The following is a 9,876-nucleotide window of genomic DNA, read 5'->3' on the forward strand; positions in this document are numbered from 1 at the left end:
TGCTGGTAGATCAAACAATGCTCCTTGAATGTTTTGACCCTGTCAAATTGTGATCACTTCATCCCTCCAAGATCTGAATTTGATATAGAAGAAATAGATTTGTTTCTCTAATCGTTGTAGATACAATATTCAATGAACTTTGAACATGAATTAGGAATTGAACAAACACTCTAATATCACTCTTGTGTTTATGTGTTTGTTCAAGAAATAAAAACAGAAAAATTAAATTTGATTTTCTGCAAAATATCTCTCAAATAGGCTTTTAATAAATCAGAAGATGTAATGCAAAAGCTGTATCAACCAAGATGTAAATCAAGGTTTATATAGACTTTCAAAGACTTAAAAATGCATAGAAAAAGGTAAATTTTGTGCATAAGGCTATTGGAAAGAAGTTTATACCAAATAGGAAGTTTAGACAGAACATAAAACAATTATCTAAACTGTATCAGCATGTAGAATCGGTAGCCAACTTTGGAATTGGTTCCCAAAGGACAGAAAACTTTTTTCGAAGTTAAGGCTCCTGCACCATTAGCAAAGGTTGGTACCAGTTCCACCATGAAAAATTTGAAAGGGAAGGTTTAACAGTTTGGAAAAATTCTGTTTTTGGAAACTTTGAAGAAACATACCATGTATGTATAGTCTCCTAAGTGGGAAATAACTTCCTAAAGTGTTATTCATACCTTTTTTGTAGATCTTAGTTTATCAAACTTGAACAACTTTCCAATTTTCGTAGCTGATCTCGATCTTGACTTGGTAACTTAAAAATTACAACTCGATTGAACTTGTTTTGACACTGAAATTAGCCAATTACAAAAATTATATCTCACAATATTTACCTTTAGTGACCTCTTCTTTTGTTTTTGCTTCCGCTTTTCAGACTCGATATCAGGTCGAGTTTGGGGTTACTCGTTGATGCACCGAATTATGAGATTCGGGGTGTCACACAACACATCTTACAAAAGCTGTAACAAAAATATGAATGAACACAACTCTAAGATGAACAATCAGCAGCTCTCAATCAGCTACTTGAACAACACTGAAGTTATAAATGTCAAGTCATTATGCAGCTTCACTACAGATCCTTCCCTAGATTCCACAGTCTTGAATTCACAGAAAAATCTTGTTTAACTGATAAAATCACTTAGTACAGCAAGGTATAATAATAACAGTTCAGTTCAAGACTCTCTTCAGCAGAAAAGCAACTTAGGTATTGTTTGAATGCGTCAGATTAGAATACAACAATCTTCTGACCCTAAAGTTGATTAACACAATCTTCAATCACCAGAGAACACTTTCTTAGATGTTGAACTCAATTAATACAGTAAGGTAAAACAATATATTCTCACAGCAGGCTTGATTTCAGCATTAAACCCTAACTGTTAGGGTTCTGAATAATCATTTTTCTGTTCAGCCTCTTCACAGGCTTGAATTGGGTTATCACTGCCTTGACTCAGTGAATTACACTTTCATAAATATCATTTCCAATAAGCACAACAAGATTCAACAAAAACAGATTACATAAGGCCTTACTTTCAACAACAAACCACAGTAGTTAGGGTTTTAGTAAACATTCTTTAGGGTTTTAGTAACCATATTTCCATAGCTCTTAGATTATCAAAAGATACTTGCTCAGTTGGGTATTTAAGTTATATAAGCAAGGTGAAACAATGTAAACTCCCTTCAGTCACTTAGAATGCACAGCACAAAACATTACATAATAAGTGCAATTCAGCAATGTGGTTGAGATACTAATAATCAATTCCAACTGCAATCTGACTTCCAAATTGATTTGTATATCCTTTTAACATTAAAGTATTCTTACTTCAATGGAAATATCAAAGATTAGAGTATGATATTCAGACTATACACACAAATTAGTTGTAATTTGCATAATACTGAAATATCACTGTTCCAAAGGGAAATTATGGAATTTCGCAGCACTCCATTCCTGAATCTTAGTCTCACAGCTTTGTAATAATGTTATATACATTCTCAAATGAAGAATACAACAAGTATTGCATGGTATTGCATTATCAGTACCCAAAACAGACTAGAAATGTGTTTAAAGCACAATTTGAAGAGGTTCGTAAGTTTAGAAATAGAAATGTTCACTTCTCAGTTCAAGTCTCAGCTTGAACGACCTCTATGATAGACTTTTGGCTATTTGAATAATCAACTCACATGAAGATAGAAAAAACAGAGGACAAAGAACAATAGTCAGGTAGGCAAAACTGAGTTTTTATTAACTCTCTCTTCTTTCAAATATGAATACAATGCTCCTTTAAATAGACTCACAAGAGAGAAGAAATAGCTTATGGGATAAGATAGATCTTAACAACTTTATTTGAATTCAAAAAATAAAACAGGATAAGAAATTTAACTAAGTCTGAATTATCTTCCAACATACTCCTCTTTAATTCAAACTTTCCTTGCATCCAAGTAGGCTGCGAAGTCTGCAAAATTTCTCCATTGGAAGTGCTTTTGTAAAGATATCTGCAATTTGATCCATTGTACTACAAAACTCCAACTGAATTTCTCCCTTCGCCACGAGATCTCGAACAAAATGATAACGGAGCTCGATATGTGTACTTCTTCCATGAAAAACTGGATTTTTGGTCATTGAAATAGTGGACTTGTTATCGCAAAATATAGTGGTTGGTTCATCTTGTTTTTTCTTCAAATCTTGCAAAATTCTTCTCAGCCACACAACTTGATATGCAGTCCTTGTTGCAGCAATATATTCAACTTCTGAACTTAATAAAGCAACTGATTGTTGTTTGCTTGTTGACCATGAGATCATTCTAGAACCAAGACGAAGAGCAAAACCAGAAGTACTTTTACGATCATCTACACAACTAGCCCAATCACTATCAGTATAAGACACCAATTTGAAATCATTAACATGATGGTACCTGATTCCAAATTTGAGAGTGCCACGGATGTATCTTATGACCCTTTTTGCTGCACCAAAATGGTTCTTACTTGGATTTTGCGTGAACCTTGAAAGTAGACTAACTGGAAACATGATATCTGGCCTTGAGTGGGGGAGATAAATTAGTCCTCTCACCAAGCTTCAAAATTCTTTTGGATCTGTTCTGACAACCCCATCATCTTGTAGAAACTTCTCATTAGCATTCATAGAAGTGTTCACTGGATTGCAATTTAACATATTAAACTTTTTCAACAACTCACGAGCGTACTTTTGTTGGCACATAAAAATTCCATTGGAGTCTTGAATAATTTCCATACCCAAGAAATAGTGCAAAAGGCCCAAATCTGTCATCTCAAATTTTGACATCATCTTTTTCTTAAAATCATCAATCAAATGTGAACAATTTCCAGTGAATATTATGTCATCAACATAGAGGCAAACTATGAGAAATTTATCTGTACCTTGGGTTTTCACATACAATGTGGGCTCACTTGGACTTTTCTTGAAGTCATGCTCCAGAAAATACTTATCAATTTTCCCATACCATGCTCTCGGTGTTTGCTTGAGTCCGTAGAGTGCTTTCTTCAGTTTGTAGACTTTGTTTTCCATTCCTTTGACTTCAAATCCTTGAGGCTGCTCAACATACACCTCTTCTTCTAGCTCTCCATTAAGAAAAGCTGATTTAACATCAAATTGATAAACTTTCCACCTCTTTTGAGCTGCTAATGCTAGCACTGTTATAATGGTGTCAATTCTTGCAACTGGAGAAAATGTTTCGAAGTAATCAATTCCAAGAACTTGAGCATATCCTTTTGCAACCAATCGAGCTTTGTGTCTTTGGAGAGAGCCATTAGAATTGTACTTGGATTTGTAAATCCACTTGAGACCAATTGCTTCTTTACCATTTGGCAAATCAACCAGCTTCCATGTTTTGTTTCTTTCAATAGCATCCATCTCCTCTTGCATGGCAGCACTCCATTTAGTTTCTGTCACAACATCTTCAAAGAAAATAAGCTCAAATGCAGCACATAAGAAATCACAAGATTCATCAATTTCAGCAAGGCTTCTAAACTTCCTTTGGGGAGAGTCATACATTTCTTCATCTATTGGTGTTGATTCAAGTGCTCTACCTCTTTAGAACTTGCATCACTACTCCAAATCCATGAATCATTTTCATTAAAGACAACATCACGACTATCCAACAATTCATTTTTGTCAGGGTGATAAAGCCTATATCCCCTTGTCTCATTGCTATACCCAACAAAAATGCATTTTTTACTTTTATCATCTAACTTTCCTCTTTTTTCAGTTGGAATAAGAGAATAAGCTATGGAACCAAACACTTTTAGATGACTTACAGTTGGTTTTCTCCCATGCCATGCTTCGTAAGGAGTTTTTCCCTCAACTGCTTTTGTAGGAAAGAGATTAAGGAGATATATTGCAGTAGAAACAGCTTTAGCCTAAAACTTTTTGGGTGGATTTTTTTCCTTCAGCATGCATCTTGCCGCTTCAACTATACTTCAATTTTTCCACTCTGCAACTCCATTCTGTTGTGGAGTAAAACTTGCTGTAAGTTCTCTATGAATCCCTGCATTTTTACACTTCATGAAAAAATCATCGGATGTAAATTCACCACCATGATCAGTACGTAGGGTTTTCAAGAGGTAACCACTTTGCTTTTCCACAAAAGCTTTGAATTCCAAGAATGTTGAGAGTGCTTCAGATTTTTGTTTTAGAAAATAAACTCAAGTCATTTGGGAATAATCGTCAACAAAAATCATAATACACTTACTTCCTCCAAAGGATAGCGTACGCATAGGACCACAAATATCTGCATGGACAAGCCTCAAAGGTTCACGTGCTCTCCAGGATTTTCCTACCTGAAAAGGATTACGGTGTTGCTAACCAAAAACACAAGCTTCACATATTTCTTCATTTTTGTGCAGTAGGAGCAGCCCATTTACCATTGACTTTTTGTGTAATAAACTTAAACCACTATAATTTAAATGCCCAAACCTCTTGTGCCATAACCTTGACTCATCACTTGTGCTAACATTGAACACATTAAAGGAGAGCTCAGAGAATTGAAGAGGAAACATTTTATTCTGTGTCATGTTCACAGATTGCAATAATTCCTTATTACTCTTGTCATAAATCATGCATTTGTCATCTTCAAAGATAGCAAAGTATCCCTTTTTCATTAATTGACCCAAACTTATTAAATTTTGAGCCAAACCCGGTACATAAAGAACCTCATGAATAAGTTTCTTACCAAATTTTGTATCTATTGCAATGATTCCTTTACCTCGAACTTGTACTGGCCTATCATCTCCCTTGCGTACCTGAGATCTCACATATTCATCAATGTCAATAAAAATAGATTTATCACCAGACATGTGATTACTACAACCACTATCTAGATACCAAACATTCTTAAAAGTGGTAGTAAGACAAGATAGAAAAAAAACTTTCTTCATTAGTGTTTCCTCATGAAAATTCACTTGATTTTTTGGATTATGCCAACACTCTTTTTCCTTATGTCCATATTTTTCGCAAATGGAGCATTGAAGAATATTGGAATCTTATTTTTTGTACCAGCAATTTCTTTCAATATGGCCTTTCTTTTTACAATTATGACATACAGGAATATCACCGTTACCTCTATTAGAATGCTTGTCACCATTACCTCTGTTGTAGCTTTCTGTTTCTCATAGAACTAGTTTTTTCTTTTCTCTGAAAAACCATGCTAATTGTTTCCTCTTCCATTATGTTTCCTTCCAGCTGAATGGAAAGACGCACCTCCATTTGAAGCTTTATTAAGGTTGATCTTTGACTGAAAAACTCGTTCCACTTTGTTCTCAGAGGACCTGTTCAGCCTTTCCTCGTGCATTTTCAATGAACCCATTGAGTAAATGAAAATGTAGTCAAAGCTTTTGACTCTTCAATTGCAGCAACAACACTATCAAATTTAGGGGTTAGACTTCTCAAAACTTTTTCAACTACCTTTTGATCAGTTAAGTTCTGGCCTAGAGCCTTTGCTTGATTTACAACAGAAGCAACTCTAGTAAGATACTTATCTATTGAGTCAGAACTTTTCATCACCAAGGTTTCAAATTCACGACGAAGATTTTGTAATCTTAAAGTAATTACCTGACTTGATCCCTGGTATTCTTTTTGAAGCAACTCCCATGCTTCTTTAGATGATGTCGCTCCCATTATTCTTGGAAAGAGAGTTTCATCCAGTGCTTGCTGAATATATGAAAGAGCCTTAGCATCCTTTTTCTTGTTTTCTTTCATCTCATTTCTTTGGGCAGCAGTGATTCTTCCTTCTTCATTTTCATACACTGTAGAACCATTCTCAACTAATTCCCATAAGTCAAGAGAGATAAACAATGTTTTCATTTTAATACACCAGAATTGATAATTATCACCTTTGAAAATGGGAAACATTGGTTGAGAGATGTTGAGAGAATTACCTGATGCGGCCATTTTCACCTTACCTTAGCCTTCTTCACATGAATCCGAATTGAACGTGACTTGCTCTGATACCACTCTGATAGACTTTTGGCTATTTGAATAATCAACTCATAGGAAGATAGAAAAAACAGAGGACAAAGAACAATAGTCAGGTAGGCAAAACTGAGTTTTTATTAACTCTCTCTTCTTTCAAATATGAATACAATGCTCCTTTAAATAGACTCACAAGAGAGAAGAAATAGCTTATGGGATAAGATAGATCTTAACAACTTTATTTGAATTCAAAAAATAAAACAGGATTAAAAATTTGACTAAGTCTGAATTATCTTCCAACACTCTAATCATCAATTTAAACATGCTTGGATGTTGCACAATTAAAGTATAGCATGATTTTGACAAGATGAATACAGATTCAAAGGCAAAATCAGTAAATCAAGCAATTATAGAGGTCTCAGTTATCAAATACATCTACAACAGTGAAATGGTCATGTATTTGTATTCTAAAAGTGTAAACAAGAGAAATAAACTTGCTTTGACCTTGATTAAGTGCCAGAACTGGCTCAACCCAAATACAGCTCCTCAACTCTTGCTTCTGTACCAGAAATTAGTAGCAAAGGACATTCATGTTTTTCAATATATATGTGCTCTTGTTAGACCAAGAGGGGGGGTGAATTGGTCAAAATAAACTTCTTCCAAGTTCACTGCAGGCTTAACAAATACACATAAGGCATAGAACATAAGATGGACTAGAAAACCCTCTCAATTGGGAAAAACCTTGGTTCTTGACCTTAGCTAATAATAAGATCCACTAGCTGTATGCAAGTAGTTACACACTCAGCTATCTCACACTCTGCACACACCCTTGTACAAGTTGAAATACTAGTTTTCACAGCCTCTACACTCACACTAGCTCAACATAGTGCACGTTACACACCCTTTATTCTAAGCACTCTTGGTTAAACCCTATAAGCTCTCACAACTCACCAAATACATTAAAATGAATGTATAACAACAATAATCAAGCATACACAAAAGATATGAATCGTTGTGCTGGTCAAAACTCCAATCTACAGCCTCTAAAGCCCTTTTTCTGCATAAACTAGGGGTTAAGGGATAAATTTGAAAATTCGTGTCCCAAAAATTCTGAGATCACTTCCACAGCCTTATATCACCATTACAAACATCTTCATCCATATTGTCCATGATCTCCAGCAACTCCCAATAGTTGGCAACAGTGGTTGAATTAAAGAACTGAAAACTTACATCTGGCATATTCATTCCCTGCCACGTGTCCCATGACTTGGTAGTTCCCATTCTCTGTGCACGAACCATAATTTACATATATATATACATGTCTTCTTTAAATTAATAACCTCCAAGCAGTTGAGGGTGAGTGCTCTTCTTGAAGTCGAGGCTTTCACTTGGCGCATTCCATAACTCCAAGTGTCCTATAATTTTGTAACTTCTTTTTGCATGCATGAAGTTGTATTTAAATACAACTTATATATATATATATATATATACACACACACACAATCTCATTATTCTAATTAAAAATACCCAAGATTCAATTTTAAGAAGCTTGTTAAAATTTAGCATAACTCCTAAATTAAATGAACCTGGACACTCTTTCCATAACAGTTGCATGAATATTTGGAACCATCCTATAACGAAGGAGAAATTGTAGAAAATGGTGAGTTATCTTTCTTGGTGAGTGGGTCAAAGATTCACATGACTATCTTGATGTTTGTCATGTGGTCATAATAAACCACCTGTGTTTTTATGGTGGACTTGCATCTCACCGAATCCCTTCTAACCCTTTTAGTTCCATCTCTTATGCCACATGTCAACATCTGATCAGTCTTTACACTTCAAACTTGGGTGGCTTAGTGGAACCGGTTGTAGGGTACGCTAAACCTAAATTGTTGGGACATGGTCTGGTGTGGTAAGTCCTATGGAACTCACCATATTCTACCCTTTTTATTTGTTTCTAATTTAATGAATTCCACGATGTAGCAACTAAGTCATCCGCGTTTTATGTTGAGTGAAATTGCTTGTATGGTATTACCCCCAGCACATGTCTTCCTTCCAAGTTACTGGAATGGTGATCCAATGTAGCAAGTTCTACTAGAACTCTCCACACCTTCCTTCCTTTTGGTAAGCGGATTCGTTCTTGATTCTTACCCAATTCATGAGTCCACGTGGCAACATTTGAGTGGTGAATTGTATGTCATCAAATAGGATTGCCTGTATGATAGTATCCCGATATAACTTCCTTTTTTCAAGTTGTTAAGCAATATTTCTGTGTTGCAAGTTCATTTGGAGATCGCCACATATAGTCTTTTCACTTGTCTAAATTAATGGTATAAGCAATATGTATTTGAGACATCCCAAAATAAAAATATAGAAAAAAATTAAAGGGGGAGGAAACAGGAGAGAATTCACATAGCACAACAAGTCACACTCAACTCAATAATGCTCTACAAACTTTTACTTACACTTGACAATGATTTCTGAAGAAGTTCGTTTTCATTTTGTCTTCCTTATTGACAAGTGATTTGACTCTCTCACACCCACACCCACACCCACACCCACACAACTACGGATTCCCACACCCACACAACTACGGATTGGAGCATCTAGTTTTGATCAGTTTTGATTTGGTTTTGGAATAATGCCACATTTCAATCTCATGAATTTTTTATTTTTTATTTTGTCTTAATTATGTTTAAATATTAAAATACGTATTTAATTATTTAAAGATTTATTATATGATAAAAATTTCATGGTAAAAATTTATTTATACTTAGTGTAAAAATAATTTTAAAAAATTAAATACAGTAGGTAAAATGATATGCAATATAAAAGATTGAAAATATAATTAATGTGACCAACCCATTTATATAAGATAATGACAGGGATGATACCAATTTGTCAAACCTTTTATATTATTATTTTTTTTTTACTTTATTTGACCAAATTAAATTATTATCTTTAATTGTATAATTTTATTTTATTTTATGGTGTTTTAAGCTAAGATTAATTTGATAAAGAATGTACTTTTTTTATTTTGTCCCAAAAATTTGCTAATATAAAGGAGAGCTCAAGACAACTAATATTAAGTCAACCTTATTGTAACATTACTCTTACTTTGACCGGTGTTCCTTTTGAATTTTAGCTAAGAATGCAAGTTAAACCCAATATTTAAGCACATACCATTTGGCTACCTCATTGTCCCTACATTTCCACAAGTTTGAACATAAATAATACTAATACAAGGGACTCATTTGGAAAGAATCATGATACTTCCTCGAAGATGCCGGAAATGTGAAAAAGGAGCTATAGACTACACTACATGACATTATCATATTCCTTCTCATTCGGAATCTCTGAATTTGTAGGAAGCATTATTTATTTATTTATTTTTTTTTTTTTTCATTGATGAGAAACACACACGTTTATTTGTT

This window comes from Cornus florida, unplaced genomic scaffold (assembly GCF_030987335.1).
Source record: "Cornus florida cultivar Cherokee Brave unplaced genomic scaffold, ASM3098733v1 CherokeeBrave_3.0.0_Hap2_Chr11, whole genome shotgun sequence".
NCBI lineage: Eukaryota > Viridiplantae > Streptophyta > Magnoliopsida > Cornales > Cornaceae > Cornus > Cornus florida.